Source organism: Rhinolophus sinicus, linkage group LG09, assembly GCF_036562045.2.
Source record: "Rhinolophus sinicus isolate RSC01 linkage group LG09, ASM3656204v1, whole genome shotgun sequence".
In the NCBI taxonomy this organism is placed as follows: Eukaryota; Metazoa; Chordata; class Mammalia; order Chiroptera; family Rhinolophidae; genus Rhinolophus; species Rhinolophus sinicus.
In genome coordinates this window covers 39,601,548-39,619,849 of record NC_133758.1, presented here as the reverse complement: position 1 = coordinate 39,619,849, position 18,302 = coordinate 39,601,548, and positions in this window count along the sequence as shown.

Here is an 18,302-nt window from a genome sequence, read left to right as displayed (position 1 = left end):
GATGCTCCAACCTGGGCTCATGTTCCAATTGGTCATGGCATTCTGATATACAGTTTGTACTTTTCTCTCTTGAAACGTAACACCCAGAATTAAGCAAATCACATGCGTTGCTATGAAGCTAAAGAGACTAGAGAAATCTGTGTTAAGTCCTACTGTATCAACTTTGCTAAACCTGTGGCCTTTTTCCTATCCTTATCATCTGACCTCTCTACTGCCCTCTGGTGGTACTTATTTTTTCTCAACTGAAAGAATTGGAGAGCAGAGAGATTGGAGAAAGGAGGAAGGGAGTGCGGCAAAAAGTGATACATTTATAGGCAATTCTTGGGCCCATGAAGTTTATAATCTAATTGGGAGGCAAAGTATACAACGAAAACTAACAAAAAAGACAAGCCATAAGAACACCCAAAAGCAATAAGTAAATTCTAAAGGACTTGGAAAGACTAGATTAGTGAGGACTACAATAGAGACATTTAGAAGGAGTGGTATATACACTTGGCTTCAGCTTTACATGGGAAAAACCAGGAAATGGGAAATGAGTACCTTCAACATAGTAAATTTAAGACAAGTGGCAAGAAAATGAAACTGTGGGAATGTACTTTAAGAACTTAGAACTAGAAACAGATTTACGAATCGCCCACAAGTATCTATGACATTTTATAGGATTACCAATGGAAAGAAGATTGCAATAATAACATGTAAAGATTTACCAGAGCAGAGAATTTGTCGTTCGTCATTGATTATTAATTTGTCAGTAAATATATATTAACTCAGTAAAAGATGATTTTGTATGTGGATACATGTGCAAAGCACTGTTTTAGGCTGAGAGATAAAAGATGAATCTGATAACAGACTTCCCTTCAAGAACATAACCCAGTGATGCAGCTAAGACAATATAAGACTTGTAAATCAGCAGGTATATTAAGAGATAGAAAATAATAATTCAGATAAGGAAGAAAAGAAGAAAGTTTTGCTTTGTTTTGTTTTCCAGCTGGGACTATGAATGCTTTGCAGAAAAGATGACTTTTTGTGTGTGTTTTTTAAAGGAGGGCGCAGCTCACAGTGGCCCATGGAGGGATCAAACCAGCAACTTTGGTGTTATTAGCACCACGTTCTAACCAGCTGACCTAACCGCCCACCCCAAAAGATGACTTTTAAAGTTAAGTCATTCCAATGCATCGGATTTGAACACATGGAAATGGTTGGGGAAATGACATGTTAAGCAGATGAAAATATATGAGAAAAACTGACAAACGGGAGAATGAGTGGACATAAAAGCTAGCATAGGGTCTTGCACAGAGCAGACCACACTGCAAATGCATGAAACTAAACATTGACTGAATTCTCAGCACTGCCCAACAATCTTAGATCCTTCCCTGTCCATTCTGAGCTGTAGTTGGAGGGGTAAGGAGTTGAAGGAGCCTTTCAGACACTCAAGTGTAGGTGATGGTAGATGGTTGAGAGCTCAGAGGTGAGGTTGGACTCAAGCTATAAATTTGTTATCATCTGTGTAGAAGTGACTTGAAGCTGTGAGTCTTGTAGGAGATGGCTTAGGGAGAAAGAATAGAGTGAGAATAAGACATTTGTGGGTGGTTCATAAATGTTTCTAGCTCAGGACTGAGCTTTGTTTCCTGCTTTTGACAGCACGTTCTTCACTTTCTCAAATCCCTTACCCTACCAGCTCCCAAGCACATGCTCAGCAGATAACTTCACCTCCTACATTACCAAGAAAACAAGAGCTGTTAGATGAGAAGGCCTCATACTTCTTACCACCAAATGTACAAGTGTACCTGCAGCCATACCCTTTCCTACTTTTCCTACCCTTCCCATCTAAGGCCAGAGCCTCCACCCATATTCATGATGCCTCCTCACCTCACTCCATCAATTCTCTCTCTTCTACATCTTTAAGTGCTCTCGCTGTACTTGCTGCACAAGTGTTTATTAATCTCTGTGACCTTTTAAAAACCTTTTTTTTTCAATCCTCCATCTGAATTAAACTACTTGAACGAGTGGTCTATACTGGCTCTCTCCATTTCCTCTCTACTCTGTCCTGGCTTCTGCTCCCACTACTCCACTAAAATTGGTCCTGCTGAGGACACCAAAGGCCTCCTTATTGCAAAATCCAATGGACCCTTACAAGTCCTAATTTTATTTGCGCTTTGAGCAGCATTCAACACCCATGACCCCTTCCCTCCTCCTTGGAATACTTTTCCCTTAATTCCCTGAGCTCCTTGTCTTTGGCCCTTCCCTTAGATGTTGCAAGTTCTGCCTTAAACTCTACCACTTCTCATACCCTTTCCGGGTGAGGTCATGTGCTGCTGTGGCTGACTACCCCTCTATATGCTCGCATCTCACAAATCTGTAAGTCACACTCAATACAACTGGACAATCCCACCCACTCCCGCAACCTGCTTCCCCCCTTATATTCTCTAGCTCAGTGGCAAGTATTCTTGTTTCTTTTCTTCCATTCTCTCCATCCTATCTGTTCCCCTATGCCCCTACCTAGCACACCCAATCTTAATTTATTCTCAATCTGTTCTTTACTTTGTAGTCAGAGGATGTTTCCAAATTTTAAATCTGATCAATTAATTATCTTGCTTAAAATTCCACTGTGCCTTTTAATTGCTGTGGGATGTAGTCTAAATTCTTTAGCATCATAAAGCTCACACTGTCTTGACTCATCCCTCATCATTATCACCGTGGTGTTTTACACATCAGCAGTTAGGAACAACTTTCAGTTCCCTGTACTGATGCAGGCTCTGACACTTCAGGACCTTTGTCCGTGTCGTTCTTTTGTGCCTTGAAATCTCTTCCACAGCTTCGTTATCCTTCTGAGGCTTACGCTTCATGCAGTCTGAGCTTAGAAATCACTTCTCTCCAAGGGCCTTCCTTGCCACTCTCTGACTGGGTTACGTGTCCCTCTTGTAGGCTTTCCAATCTGCCTTGTACTTACTTCTAGGATAACATTAACCACACTGTGCTACAAATGCCTCCATATTGATCTATGTCTTTCATAGGCTAGAAGTATATTGAAGGCAGGGAGGGAATGCCTTGTATGCCAGTTTACTCCCTTTATCTAACACAGTGCATGACCCATGTTAGGAAATTGTTAGTACACGGAGACCTGGGGAAAAGCCCTGAGGCTTGAAAATCTATCTCGTAAGTGGAGGGCAGGGAAAGACCCAAGAAAGAGGCCACTCCAGTCTGTCAGTTACCATAGTTTATTAAGGGAAACCTACGTGTGAGGTGTACTTGGGCAGCTCAAGACCAGTGGATGCCTTCTGTGCCGCTTCACAGGTGCCAGAGAATTATATAGAATAAAAATGGAATAGTACGTGAATGCTACCAGGTATGGAAAATGACTTCACATGCTTAATCAGGTCAGGACAACAACCTGTTCCAGGAAACAGCACATAGCAGGAGGCAAGGGAGGGGTGCTGATGTATGCCAGAGGGAACATCGATTATAATCAGATGGTCTCTGAGGGGTGTTTGTGGTGAAAAATCTCCCCCTGCAGGCCTTGGTCCAGCTCGTAGGACAGGCAGTGGTCACGTCATGGAACAGTCTCTCCTCTACAGAAATCAATCATTGTTGAATTAATGAAAGAACTGGGACTTTAAACTATGTCTAACATTTTTTTTTTTTTTTTTAATCTAAGGTTGGAGGCAGTATAGTGAAACGGAATGTACACACAATTTAGAATCAGAAAGCTAGATTGAATCCCAGCTCTCTGACACTTAACCAGTTGTATGACCATGAAAAATGTATGTAACTTCTCTGAATAGAGAGCCCACCAGGTGCTAGGGATTGTAATGGGTGCTGGCAATGCAAGGATACAGAAAGAAATAGTAACTGCCATCAAGGAAGCTGAGTCCAAACAATGTGTGGGAGAAGGTAGGAGGAAAGAACAAGTAGAGCGAGTAACAAGTGAAAAGGATCGCAGGTGAGACATGACGTGCCCCATTGTGGGAAGCGGACATACTTCAATGAAGCTGGGACATGAAGTGCAGAACAGGCAACTGGAGCGAGTTGGGAGCAAGAGAGGAAACTGGAGAGATAAATAGAAGTCACATCATGAAAGGTCCTTTACAATGTGTCGTAGAGTTTGAGATTCATCCTTAAAAATATGGAATTAAAACCCAAAAGAATTTTAAGCAGGAGAGTCACAATATTAGATTTTTATCACAGAAAGCGATAAGTCTGGTAGGTAGATAATGGGTTGAAAAGACGATGGTGATGTTAGCACTAAGAACACCAGTTAGGAAGCTGTTGGCGGTAGTCCACTCAAGAGACAGAAGTGGCCTGAACTTTGGCCAGAACTTTGAAGATGGAGAAAATTAGTAGTAAACTGATTCAAGGAATATGTCAATGAGAGAACAAAGAACTTGGTGATTGACTGTATGAGGGGGGGAGGAACAAGGAAGAGTAAAGATGGCATCCACGTTTCTGGTACGGGACATTGGTATATAGAGGTGTCTTTACTGAGATAGGAAATACAGAAGGTGAAAAGGCTTTTGAACAGAGAACTGACAGTATCAAAGTGATGCTTTAATGAGAGAGTTCTGTTGGCAGGAAGCAGGATGGGTGAAAAGGAAATGTCAGGAAAATGAGCTAAGAAGTTCCTGCCTTAGTCTAGGGGTGAGATGAGAGGCCTGAACCAAGCTGAGCAGTGGGGATGGAAGGGAGAGTGAAGTAACACTAGACAGGGCTTGGCGATTACCATGGAGCTTTCTGAAGGGCAGTATTGAATAGCTGCATCAGAGGAGCTGATATGCAGATCTCTGAAAGCCAAGCAGAAGAATTGAGACTTGACTTGGTAGGAAGAGAGAAAACTTTAAAATATTACTGAACAAAGTAGAATTTAAGGAACATTAGTCTAACGATAGTATACAAGGGTACACTAGAACTAGAAGGAGTAAAGGAAGAAACCAGAACTAGAGTGAGGGAAGAAAGAGGCAGCAAAGGAGACTGTGGTTATTATTCACACATAGCACTGTGAGAAAGTGGTTATTACTGAGGAAGAATTAAGATACTTGTGGCTCATTTGCTGTGAAGTGTAAACGAGAGAGAGAGCAACTGCCACACACCGTGGCACATAACACATTTTCAGTAATTACCGTCATGCAATGCATAATGACGTTTCAGTCAATGATGGACTATATATAATCTTATACAATCCCATATATAAGATTATGGGACCATATAATCTTATGATTCCATAAGATTATAATGAAGCTGAAAAATTCCTATTGCCTAGTGACATCATAACATCGCAGCACAATGCATTACTCACATGTTTGTGGTGATGCTACTGTAAACAAACTTATGGTGCTGCCTGCTGTATAAAAGCATAATGCATAAATTATGTACAGTACATAATATTTGATGATAATGAACCACTATGTTAATGGTTTATGTACTTACTATACTATACTTTTTGTTACTTTAGAATGTACTCATTGGACTTATAAAAAAAAAAAAGGCTTGCTGTCAAACAGTATGCTGTGTAACGCTAGCAACAGCCTCATACATCTCATGATTATGTCGTTTTTCTGTTACACTTGATTTAATCTTACGCCATTTTGTACAGTAACATGCCAGAAAGACGTAGTCCAAGAGTACTAGGCGATACCATACAGCCTAGGTGTGCAGTAGGCTGTACCATCTAGGTTTGTGTCAGTCACTCTATGATGTTCACACATACGATACCACAGAACGATGCACTTCTCAGAACATATCCCTGTTATCATGCAGTGTGTGACTGTTTGTTTACATGTTGGCCTCTATCAGACTATGGGCTTGAAATCAGAAACCATGTCCTCTTTAATTTTATATCTTTAATGTAGAGCCCAGATTATGGCATACATCAAGTCTGACTAAATATCCTGAAATGACAAACTCAGTGAATACAGAAGTTGGAAGGGCAGGGTATCTACAAAAAAAACAAATCTTTTTGAGAAGGTTTTTGAATATGGCTGTGAAACATTGAGTTTAAGATGACATCTAAAATATCCACTTGTAAATATCTTATAGATACTTACAGAAAGAGTAAGTGCTCAGAAGCTCATTTGAGAGAAGAAGCCTGGACAGAGGTACCTTAGGTCAGTGTGAGTCACAACCCTCGGCCCTTACCGCCATCTGACATCTGAAACAAACTACACAGAAGCCTCAAGGACTTCATAATATAGTGCAACGTGGTCAAGATGGAGGTTCTGCTCTGAACAGTCATTCAAGATCCAGGTTTCTTCCACGGTGAACATCAGCACTGTCAATGCATGGCCTCCAGAGTCCCTGCAGAGGACAGAGAGCATAGAGGATTGTCCTAGAGGTTTTATGGATGGGCCTGGAAGTGGTTTATATCACTCTACCCATCTGTTTTTGTCCTCTCCTTGGCTTCAGACTGATTGCTTCTCCGGGCTATCCATTTGCATTCTCAATCCATTCTCTGCCCTTCTCTACTCAGCTCTGTATCCTGGCCTCTAGGAATTGAACCACCTGAGCTCCCTTGCCCTCTGGCTTCCAGTTGGGTTCAGGAGAGGTACCAGCAGGAGAGTGTAAACAGGAAGAGAGAGAGGTTGAAGTATCTATTACTTCTTTACTCCTGACACTGTCAAGAATTCCTGGCAGTGGCTGCATTTTTCTACAGCCACGGCGTCTGTTGGGCAGTCCCTGTCCTGTGGCTACAGCTCTTGCTGGCGTGCAAAAACACTGTTCCTTCCATTCGGGATATTTTAACAACTTCCTAGAGTCCCTGGCTGCTTTTCCATCCCGTATGGGGTCCTTTAACCTTGTCCATTCTTCTGTAAATCATCCCTTCCTTAGTCTCTCTTCAGTTAAATCCTTTGTGTATGTCATTTGTTTCCTGTTGAAACGCTGACACATTGTTGACTGATTCACATTCATTCCATTTCAATTACCAATGTACGATTTTATGGGTGATTTACTTGAGTTTTTTTCCATCAGAAGGGGTACAAGTGACCACTGTCGTCAAATTTCCATTTTAGAACCTCATCCTGAAAGTTTTCAGTCCACACATTCTCCAGGAAAGAATCCTTTCTTTTCATTAGCTTAATTCTGGAAATGGTTATACATGGTAACTCTAGTCTTCATCCATAGCTATAGATACCCCATAAAGTAATTTGAGCCACTCTATTCTCTTTCTCAGTAGTTTTGTTCTTCCTTTTCCTGTTGGAGACCTATGTGGTGGGAATAAAACTCTACTTATCATGCACCCAAGGATTTAATATCATAGCTGTATTTTCAGTAGCATTAGCTACCATTTCTTGAAAGCTCACTACATTCCAAGAAATGTGCTAGGTGCACCTTTTTTCTTTTCTTTTCTTTTTTTTAAACAATTCTCCAAATAGACATTGACATTTTCATTTTACAAGTAAGGAAACTGAGACTCAGAGAAGCTAAATAACTATAACTACTACATGAGTCAAGAAACGAATCAAATAGTCTACTTTTAAAGCCCATGCCCTTAACCTCTATGCTATTTTGCTAGGACCAAAAATAATAATAAACTAGATGATGTGCTTAGAAGTAAGTAGTGGGTAATTATAAAATAGTAGTAGTAAGAAGGAGAGAGAGAATGGGTCTATAAATAAGTAATTTGAACAGAGATTTGCTTGGCATTGTACAAAGATCATGGTTAACAGAGCTACACAGTGGTGGCAAGAATCACGTTAGCTAACTGACATAGGTCACAGGAGATAGGAAGGAGAAAAATTTGGTTTTGCATATACACTTAGAAAAAGTAGGTAAGAAGTCTAGAGTTTTGTTCCCACCATGTATTTACTAAGTGGATAGTGATACTCCATACTGTTTTCTGTATAAAACATTGTTGAGATATTTAATGTAAAATCACTGTTTATTAATTATGCAAGTCTTCTAAACTCCATGATAAAACTATGATATCATGTAGTAATATAACATATTATAATGTAACTTATAATACAAATAGTATTTAATGTTTATTGAACGTTTACTGTGTGCCATGCAATATACTAAGCCCTTTACATAGATTAGATCATTTTATTTTCACAGTAATCCTATGAAATAGATACTATTATTATCATCCCCATTTACAGACCAGGAACTGAGGCACAGAACCATTAAGTAATACAACTAGTCATTTGCAAAGTCAGTATTTGTACCTACGCATCCTGGCTCAGAGCCCTCCCAAAGTACATGAAGAAACTATATGCTTATTGCAGCTTAAATTTATACCATATCAACCTCACAAAATGATGTTAAATAGCGCTTGGCTAAGGCTAACAATTTTAAATCTCTTCAGCACAAATGCATGAGGATAAATCAGTGTGTTACACATAGTTGAAAATAGGTCTTACTGAAAAAGGCAGTTATGCCTTTTCCTTTATACCTTTGTAGGCTTCTTGGAAATGAACTGCATAATGTCTTGTACATGGCACAAAACAGGCTTTTGGTATTTATTGAATTCAACCAAACTAGTAACTTTTCAGTAATTTTGTAAGAAAAGTACCAGAAGGTATTTAATAAACAGTGGTAGTAAAATATACAACTAGTAAATGTAAACATAAATCATCATTATTGCCTCTCAGATACAAATTTTTGCTGTCTTTGGGAAAATAGCTCAATGAATATTTTTAAAAACACTGTTTAAAATGGTCACTAATAGTCTTTAAGTGTTTAAGTGCAGTTGAACACATATATTTTCCTGGAAGGCTTTCTTTGAAAGCTTCGGAATGATATCCAAGTATACCACAGTATTTTAATGAGAGGCAAGGAGCTACAGTCACTGACAGTCTTTTCACATGTAGGGGACTCTTGGGCCTGGACATTAAGACAAAACCTCCGAGAGGACATTTTATGATGTCCATTGGGTGAAGGTGATTGAAAGACTGGTTTTTTCAGGTTCTATTTCCTGAAGGTAAAACAATCCAAACTGGCAAGCATTAGAATACCTCTGCACCTACTGAATGAAGGAATACAGATTTTAACATTTCACAGTCTCACGGAACTCTTTAGGTAGAATTCAACAACCATTCATTCTAGGGTCAGTAGTTCCCTAGCCTCCCAGATCACATGTTCTATCACAGGATGACAGGGCAACCCCAGAGGTAATTTGAAATGGCTGCACAATCAGGTGTACGCTTTGGCACTTCCTCACTTCTCTTCATGAACCTCTCCCCCACTTCCAGAGGAGCCCTTTCCCCAAGCATCTAATCGATGCATCCATTCAACTAATATTTATTGAGTATCTACCTTGTGCTGGGGCTGCTTTGATGTTGGAGACAGAGTGATGAACAAGAAGACAATATCATGCCCTCATGAAAGACAGTGTGTGTATATATGTGTGTGTGTGTGTGCGCGTGAAGACAGATCACGCACACATTAAAAATATGTAAATTAGATAGTTGTAAGATACAGATTCATACTGTGAAGAAAATAACACAGGACAATGGGATAAAGTGGGAAAGAAAAAAATCTCTGTTTGCTGGGAGCTGGCCTAGACGGAAGTGTTTTCCTGTCAAACATAACAATTTCGTGGTACACCAATGTGAGATAAGGTCACTCTGTGACCGTGATGGAGAAAAAATAAAAACAAAAACTACTCTGAAATCATGTCTGAGCATAGACAAAACCAAGTACATTGTGCAAACCACTAATATGACCAAATAGCCCCCTTTCCTCGCTAACTTGAGTGAGTGCTGCTTTACTAACTGCAGCTTTAGCCCCACTCTGCTCCTTCTGCCTCTAGGATAGAATTCATTAAAGTAACCAATCATAAAATTACTCTCATTTCCTGACAGACCCCCATCCAGAGTAAACCCCAATTCCTTGAACACAAGGCCCAACAGACTTTCTTACTGAGATGTCCCATGTTTCAACTATGTGTGCAGTCTCACTTGCTGCCAGGAGTTGTCCGGTTACAGTATGTTCCTGGTGGTGTTTGATTAACGTGCATCAACAAGAGGGAGAAGGGAAAACTTCTTTAGTTAAGGTGGTCAGGGAAGTCTTTGATGAAGAGGTGCCATTGTGCTGAGAACTGATAGGTAAGGAGACAGCCATTTGAAGATGGGAGAACATTCCCATCAGAAGGAAAAGCAAGTAACTTGTATTTTCTTATCCAACATTTTTTTTATTTCACATATGTCATCTTCTTTGACCACTGATTTTGAGGCAAGGCAGGACCTAATCCTATTCTAATAGTCTACTTTTAATCAAGAAAAGCTTTTACAGCAAAAGAAATTTGAGGTGTCATGTAAGCGGTCAGTAAGTAGCATGCGAAGATACTCGCTCTAAGACAGAGTAAGCGTGCGTAATGCTGAAGAGGAAGGCTTATCCCTCTCCCATTCCCATCCAGTATCCTGCTCTCTGTTGGCTAGAACTCAGTCCTTCCTAAGGTTTTAACAATAGAACTGGTAACTAGCCCTTCTAGAAGTATATTCATTAAGAAGAGGCTTCTTGAAAATAAAAAAAATCAGAGTTAACATTTTTTGGTAAATGGGGATCCAGGTCCTTAATATTGGACCAGAAATAGATATAATAGTGACTGCTATTTGAACTGCTACCGCCAGGGGAACATGAAGTATAACGATACTAAATGGGGTAGTGCTTATCAAAGAGTGCTCTAGTAATTCTACTGTTCCAAGATTTTAGGGAATGAGAAGGAGGGGGAAAGAAAGATTCCTTAGTCAAATACTTTGTGAAAAGCTACATACTATTGTTCTCTCTTGGAGATTTATATTGTACATTAGAATGTTAAGGGCTCTGAAAATTTTAAGTTGAAATGATCAGATAAAGGGTGTTTAGCACTGCGATGATAAACTGGTTTGACCAGACACCTTCTCTCCTTGACCACTTTACACTCTGAGAGGTTAATTTCTGTGGAATACATATTTGACACTGTCACTGGGAAATCAAACACTGTCCACAAGGTCACTGAAGTGGTTACACACCTTGTTAGTTGAAGAGAACCAAAATTTTGCCACCCTATAGCCGCCTACGGGGATATTGACTTTAAGCTACCAATTAAGAAACAAAAAACTCAGAAAGACCTTTTGACCCTCCCCCTTTTCCAGCCCTGGAGATTCAGACAGAAAAACCTCCTTCAGGAAGGAAATCTTAGAATGCTGCCTTAGCCTAAGTTGAATTAAGTCTGGTAAATAAGAGGACATCACACAGGCCCCTGTGTCCCATTGTTTCTGAGATGCCCAGAAAGAATTTTTCTGCTGTGTACGTTCTCTTCTTCCTCAACTACCTCAAAATCTCTTGCTTCTGAAATCTAATACCCCTCCCACTCCTTTCTCCTTTGACCAAAAATGTCTTATATACCCACTGTTGCCTCAGTGTTTTTCAAATTTTCATACCTATGTTAATTCACCATGTACATGTATTAAACATTTGATTTTCTCCTGTTAATCTGTCTTTGTTAATTTGATTACTAGCCTAGCTAGAAAAACTTAGAAGGTGGGAGGAAAAGTATTATTTTTTAGCCCACATGTTAGCAGATGTCGGTTCTGAAATGGAGTGCTGATGGGTCGGTGCTGTAGCAAGGTCCTCACAGCACAGTTCCACTGTAGGTGCGCTCTGGCATTCTGCGTTAGACATCACCCTTCCATCCCCTTCAAATCTCCTGAAGTGAAGAAGAGCCTGGCACCATTACTTTTTCCAGTGATTGTTTATACAATTGCAGGCTAATCTTACCAGGCTGCATGTTATTTATGGTGACACTAAAATATTCAAAGATTTCCTCCCTTCCCCAAAGCCTGGTTAATCTTGACTCTGTTTCTGTCATGCGGAGACCCTGCTCGCTGTGCCATGTGTCGTGCGAGGCGGCCTGCGGGGTCTCAGCTCCCACTCCCCACATAAGAACGCAGGATGTGGCTAGGCCAAAAAGGAACCCCCACGGAGACATAGGTAGGGGAGTCATACCACTATAGTCTCGATTCACACAACGTGCGACCTGCTGTCCACTTTCCTGTCTGCCAACCTCACTTGCTAGCTGCAACCCACCTCTCTGCAATTCGCAATCCACACTCCGCTACTTGCTAGCTCAGCCACCATCTTCTTGCTAGCCCCCATTTGCTGCTAGCATAGCCATGGCAATTATATTATTGGGCAATGGCTCACTGGTTATAGCTGACGGCCAACCAGCCACAGCTGATGGCCATCCCATCACAGTTGATGGCCGTTTACTACCCAAGTGAGCACCTTTCCACATGAGGGCGAGAGCCTGGAAACAGCGCTCCTGGCTCTGTCCCCACAGTTTCCTTGACTATTTCTTTGACAGAGCTTCTCCATAAAACTTAGTTTAATGTCCAGAATTTTAATCTTCCTTTGTACCTCTGCTACTTTTCTTGCCCATACTTGGTCAAACTGCTGGTTAGAGCACAAATAAATGGCACAAAGAGAACCTATAGCCTCAGCATTCATTGGCCTGTAGCCTACCACAATGGCTTTCATTAACTGGGAGCATATTAGATAAACACAGAGAACAGGGGAAAGACATTATTAACAGTGTGCTTGGATGTTTGTGTTTTGTTTCTTAAATATAATATTTAAGGACCTTTCCCTAAAAAAAATATTTCTGAAACAGATAATATTACTACAAGTCTATATTGTATGGAAAGAATTCACCTGTATCCTAAAGCAGCTTGTGCTGGTCAGGGCCTGGAGAAACACATGCCAAAATGAGGTCACATGTGCGAGAAATTTATTGCCTGTGACAAATGCCTGTGATAGAAAATGGGGAGGAAGCCCAAAGGGGCTCAGACAACCATCAGACTAATGCTGTGACCCTGACTGAATGGTGAGAGGAAAGAAAGGACTGAAAAAGATTGTGTATTGTTCTAAGGAAAGTTCAGCAAGGCCTTCAGGGAGCCCTGGAGGCCAAGCCCCCATCAGAGGAATGTCTTGTCTCCCAGAAATGACCTGTTTGAGTAACTGCCATGCTCTCTGGCTAAGAGCAGCCCATGGAAAGCATAGTCTTAGTGCTAAGGAAATAACAGATCTCAGGGCACAGTCGCTGGAGCCCTTAGTTGCCCTCTAAGATCTGAGAGGCACTTTCTTATGGTCATCTACAAGATTCTCAAAATGTAATATGCATACACATTACCCAGGAATCTTATTAAAATGCAGGTTCAGTAGGTCTGGTGTAGGGCCTAAGTTTCTGTACTTCTAACAAGCTCTCAGGTAATATGATGCTGTTGGCTCACAGACCCCACTTTGAGTAGCAAGGTCCTAGAGACTATTTGGAAGAGCCTATTCAAACCATCTAAGTAGGTTTATGGAGAATCCTTCAGAGGCTTAACACCTCAACCCCGATGGACAGCCATCTCCGTTGCAGTCAGAAGATATATACACTTCTAGGTTAAGTGTTTTCCATTTGAATAACTCATTTCTCTTGCCTCTAATATCATAGCTGTCACTCCGTCTTGTCACACTGCTTGCACAACTCTTTAACGATCATCTCTCTTTATATACATATTCATTCATTTTGGGTAACAAGAGAGGATGTTAGCCCTTTGTGATCTGTGATCTAATCACATCTCCCTTCTCCCCTCCAATTATTTGGTTTAGACAGTTTATGTTGCTTAATCTTAAGCAAAAAGTTTTAAGACCCTCCTTCCAACCATCTAAAGTCCACCCTATGTAGAAATTCTGGTGCAGCCAATCATTATGTTTCTCTTTTATATGAGAGTTCTGAGGAATCTGGCCACATGCATCTCCTCCAGGTCACCAGACCTCTGCCATTAATCATTCTAGTACCATGCAGCTGTCCATCTATCATTTAACAGGTCTGTTCTCTTCCTCCACTTGTTACTGGCCTCTTTGTGTATTTCAGCTCAATTCTCTACACAGTGACTATTGTATAAGTAGTAGTTTTCATACTTTTTTCTAAAGCCATGGAATTCTTTTATCAGAAAGAAAACTTAAGTAAAATAAATTAAGCTGGTCTGGCTGTAACAGTGGGAGATAAAATTAGAGAGGTGGCCAGGAACATATCTTGTGTATTATAGTGTTTAAGCATTAGGGAGTGTCATGCAGGTTGTCAGGCAGGGTCTCTGGTCCCGCTCCCCCCATAAGAACGCAGGACATGGTGAGGCCAAAAAGGAACACCCACGGAGCCATAGGTAGGGGAGTCATACCACTACAGTCTCGCTGGCGGCTGGGTTGGAGACACAGGAAGCAGGAGCCACATGATCCGCAATCTTCATTGCGCTGCTTGCTAGCTCAGCTACCATCTTCTTACTAGCCCCCATTTTCTGCGAGTGTAGCCACAGCAGTTATATTAGTGGCCAATGGCTCACTGGTTATAGCTGACGGCCAACTAGCCATAGCTGATGGCCATCCAATCACAGTTGATGGCCATTTACTACCTGAGCCAACACCTTTCCACATGAGGCCAAGAACCTGGAAACTGCACTCCTGGCTCTGTCCCCACAGGGAGCAAATAAGGATTTCAAGAAAGATATAAAGGGCTGTAACTTCTTTAGTAAAAGGTTTTTAAGCAAGCCCTGTCCATTGTTCTTGTGCATCTAGATTAACACACCTTTGAAATACCAGAAGTAATCCTCTTTTCGAGACCCCTCAAAGGGAGCACATAACCACCCTCAAGAACACATAATCTTATTAATTGTCCTGTACCTTGCTTTTTGCAACCTTCACGTAATCTTCCTGATATTCCCTCCTTAATTCCAAATGTATAAAAGAAACTGCAAAACTGTCCTTGTCTGGAGCATTTGAGATCTTGCTTTCGGGCAATGTTGTCAGTTTGGCTCAAAGAAACTCATAAAAATTCTCTACAGGCTTGGACGTTTCTTACATTGACATAAGGAATAAAGAATCATCAGAACTTGCTGTATGGGTGTGGAGGGAGTGGAAGAGAAGAGTATAGAATGTGTCTCAAGTTTCAAGCTTGGACAATTATTGATGCAGGAGTTCAGGGGTTGGCAATTACTGAAATGAGAAAGAGGAGGAGGAACAGGTTTAAGGAGAAATATGTTGAGTTTTGTTTTGTGTTTTTTTTTGCATTGCCAAATTTTTATTTTACGCACATGATATAAATGGTTTTAGCTTTGAAGTATAGCCACCAGAGAACAACATTGTTACAGTTGATTAACAAAGGTTTTCAAAATCAATCAGTTTATAAATATGATTATTTATTTATTGTGGATTTGAATTAAAAAACAGACATTACCTGATATTGAGTTGTGAGTATATTGAGTTGAATATATTGAACATAGTGAGTTTCAGGGAGCCATTCTGGAACTATTTGGGTAAATGAATGTGGAAATCAAGACTTTGGCTTAGAGACCCCTCTTGTATCCAAGTCTATGTTACTGTTTCCAGACCATTCTCAGTTTCTGCTTAGACAACTGCTCAAAGTTTACATAAAGTAAGGTCTTTTTCAACTGAATTATCTAGTCTTACTTTCCTCCCATATGTTCTGCAAAATATAGCTTGTCTGCTACACTTGTTACTTTAGTAATTACTTCTCTCCTTCTATTTCCAAAATGCTTTTGCACATCTGAGTTTTGAGTCTTATTCAGGGTTCTCTGTATTGGCCATGTGCTTCAACACTCCGAGAAGCAGGGAGGGTTTTGTTCAGTTCCCTTCGGCAGAATCACTTCCATTTAGAATCTGAGCTCAAAAGAAGATTTAAAGACTCTAGCTAGAGGAACTAGCAATGAAGAAAACCATGGGTATAATCTGCAGAAGATGGACGTGGTTGCTATTGTTTAAAAAAACAACAGCCCCAAAATGGAGTCACTTTTGCTAAGCCATGTCACCAAACTGAAACTTAGTAACTAATCTAACTGCAGTTTCAGCCTTTCCCACAAGTGGAATTTTAAACCTATCAGTCTGGTCCTGATCAACACCAGTGAGGTATCTGCCTGATGAGAACCCCTAAGGGAAGGTATCCCTGCCTGAAATAATCCACTTTTAACTTCTAAGTCCCACCTTTTTCTGCCTGTAAAAAACCTTCTGTTTTGTACAACCCCTTGGAGCGCCCTTTTAGTTGGATGGGATGCTGCTGGATTCATGAATCTCTTAATAAAGCCAATTAGATCTTCAAATTTACTTGATTGAATTTTTTCTTTAACACTTGACATGTTATAAGAAAAGAGGTGCTATGTGTAATAAACTGGATATATTGTGCTTTGTTTAGAAGGTTAAGTTTTGCTGTGCATCGTTTGCTGTCACATTTTAATGTGGTTGTTTTCAAATTTGTGTTTAAAGTCTTTGAGAAGCCAGGAGGGAGGATACTGAGTAGTTGGGACTTCAAGTTCATCACCATTATTTCAGCCAGAACAACCAAATCTGTTTCACATAAGTTTTCAGTGAAGAAGGTTCTATGGTTTTTTCTGCAAGTGTGAAAACCATTATTTTATGCAATAGAAGCTGTGTGGGGACAGAGCCAGGAGTGCAGTTTCCAGGCTCTCAGCCTCACGTGGAAAGGTGCTGGCTCAGGTAGTAAATGGCCATCAACTGTGATTGGATGGCCATCAGCTATGGCTAGTTGGCCGTCAGCTGTAACCAGGGAGCCATTGGCCACTAATATAACTGCCGTGGCTATGCTAGCAGCAAATGGGGGCTAGCAGGAAGGTGGTGGCTGAGCTAACAAGCGCGGATTGTGGTTGGCACAGCGGATTGCAGCTAGCAAGTGGGGTTGGTTAGTTGGCAGAGAAGCAGACAGCGGGTTGCGGATGGTGTGGCTCCTGCTTCCTATGTCTCCAACCCAGCCACCAGCGAGACTATAGTGGTATAACTCCCCTATCTATGGCTCCGTGGGTGTTTCTTTTTGGCCTCACCATGTCCTGCGTTCTTATGTGGGGAGCGGGGCCTGAGACCCTGCATGACACCCTGCATGACACCCTGCATGACAAGCTGTAAACCACATAAAGAAATCAGTGACAGGTCAGAGGGAAGGAAATTGTTGAATAGATGGCCATCTAGGTAGTATGAGCATTGATAACTGAAGAAGGTTTTCAGGCAACCTAGAGATGCAGTGTGGCCAAAAACCCTCAGCACTTGAAGGCAAATTCCTCACCTAGAAGAGAAATACCAGGATGGAATAGTTGTACCATGGATCCTGGTGCCCAACTTGGTTGGAAACTTGGTTGGGGCTTCCCAACTAAGGAATAAAAAAATACACTGTCCAAACCCATTAACTGGAGGGAGGGGATGTGGTTGACATCACAGAGGGTTAAATCCCTCCAAGGCCTCTCTTGGAACCAAAATGAATGCGCATGTGCAGATTTATGGAGACAATCAGAGAGGGGTTATGCAAGCCATATGACAAGAGGAAATTGACAGCTGTGATGTCAGAGGCAATGAACTGCATGAAGTTCCTTAAACAGGCCACAATTTTTATGCCAACATTTTTCTCTCCATCTGGAACATCCCTCCCCTTCTTCAATTAGCTAACCTCTCTACCTGCTCTTCTTTAACTCAATTCAAACATTCTCTGGAACAAGACGCTCAATAAAATTTGGATGGATGGCCATTCTTTGTGCTACTAACACAATAGTAGGACACAATTCTAGTGCATTTGAATGTTGATTTACTTTTGTTCCCCCACATCTTAGATCTTAGCTCAGTAAAGGCAATGCATGATATCTGATTCTGCATCTCCAAAGCGTAGCACAGTAAGAACCTAACAAATATTTGTTTTATTAATAAATCCACAAGGTTTATATTGGATCCCCTCACAGTACGTCAGGTGGAATTATTTACAGGTACTTATGTAGTGCGCCCTTGACTCAGAATTCGTTTTTAAAGAGAAATTATAACATGCCCATGATTAAGGCAGATAGGAGGAAAGATGTAGTAACATTTTGAGTTTTTGTTTGTATGTGTATATGTGAAAAAGTGAGACGAGAGGATAGAATGCCTCTTCATTGAAGGAATAAGGGCCTGATCCAGGAGTCTCCAATAAGGTGACCGATACAATTCACAACCAATTACTGGAATGTATGCGTGGTGCGCAGGGGAGAAATGACACAATTTGATACAAATTTTTTGGATAATGAAACAATGGTCCTTGCTCCCAAAATATCCAAGACTACGAAAGAAAACTGTCACAATACAACAGTGAGTGGGTAAGATTTTCCGCACGCTTTCAAAATCGCCGCCGGCGCTCTCCTGCTCTCCTGTTTTTGGGAAATAAAACCCATCCCTGCTCAAGTCGGAGAAAATATCTTAAAACACGTAAAAAACCCCAGCCTTGAGGTGTCAAGACGAGCCTGGGGCTGTGGACTGCGGCCGACTCTCTTCCTGGGAAGTGGCTGTAAACCCGACTCCCCAAGCGT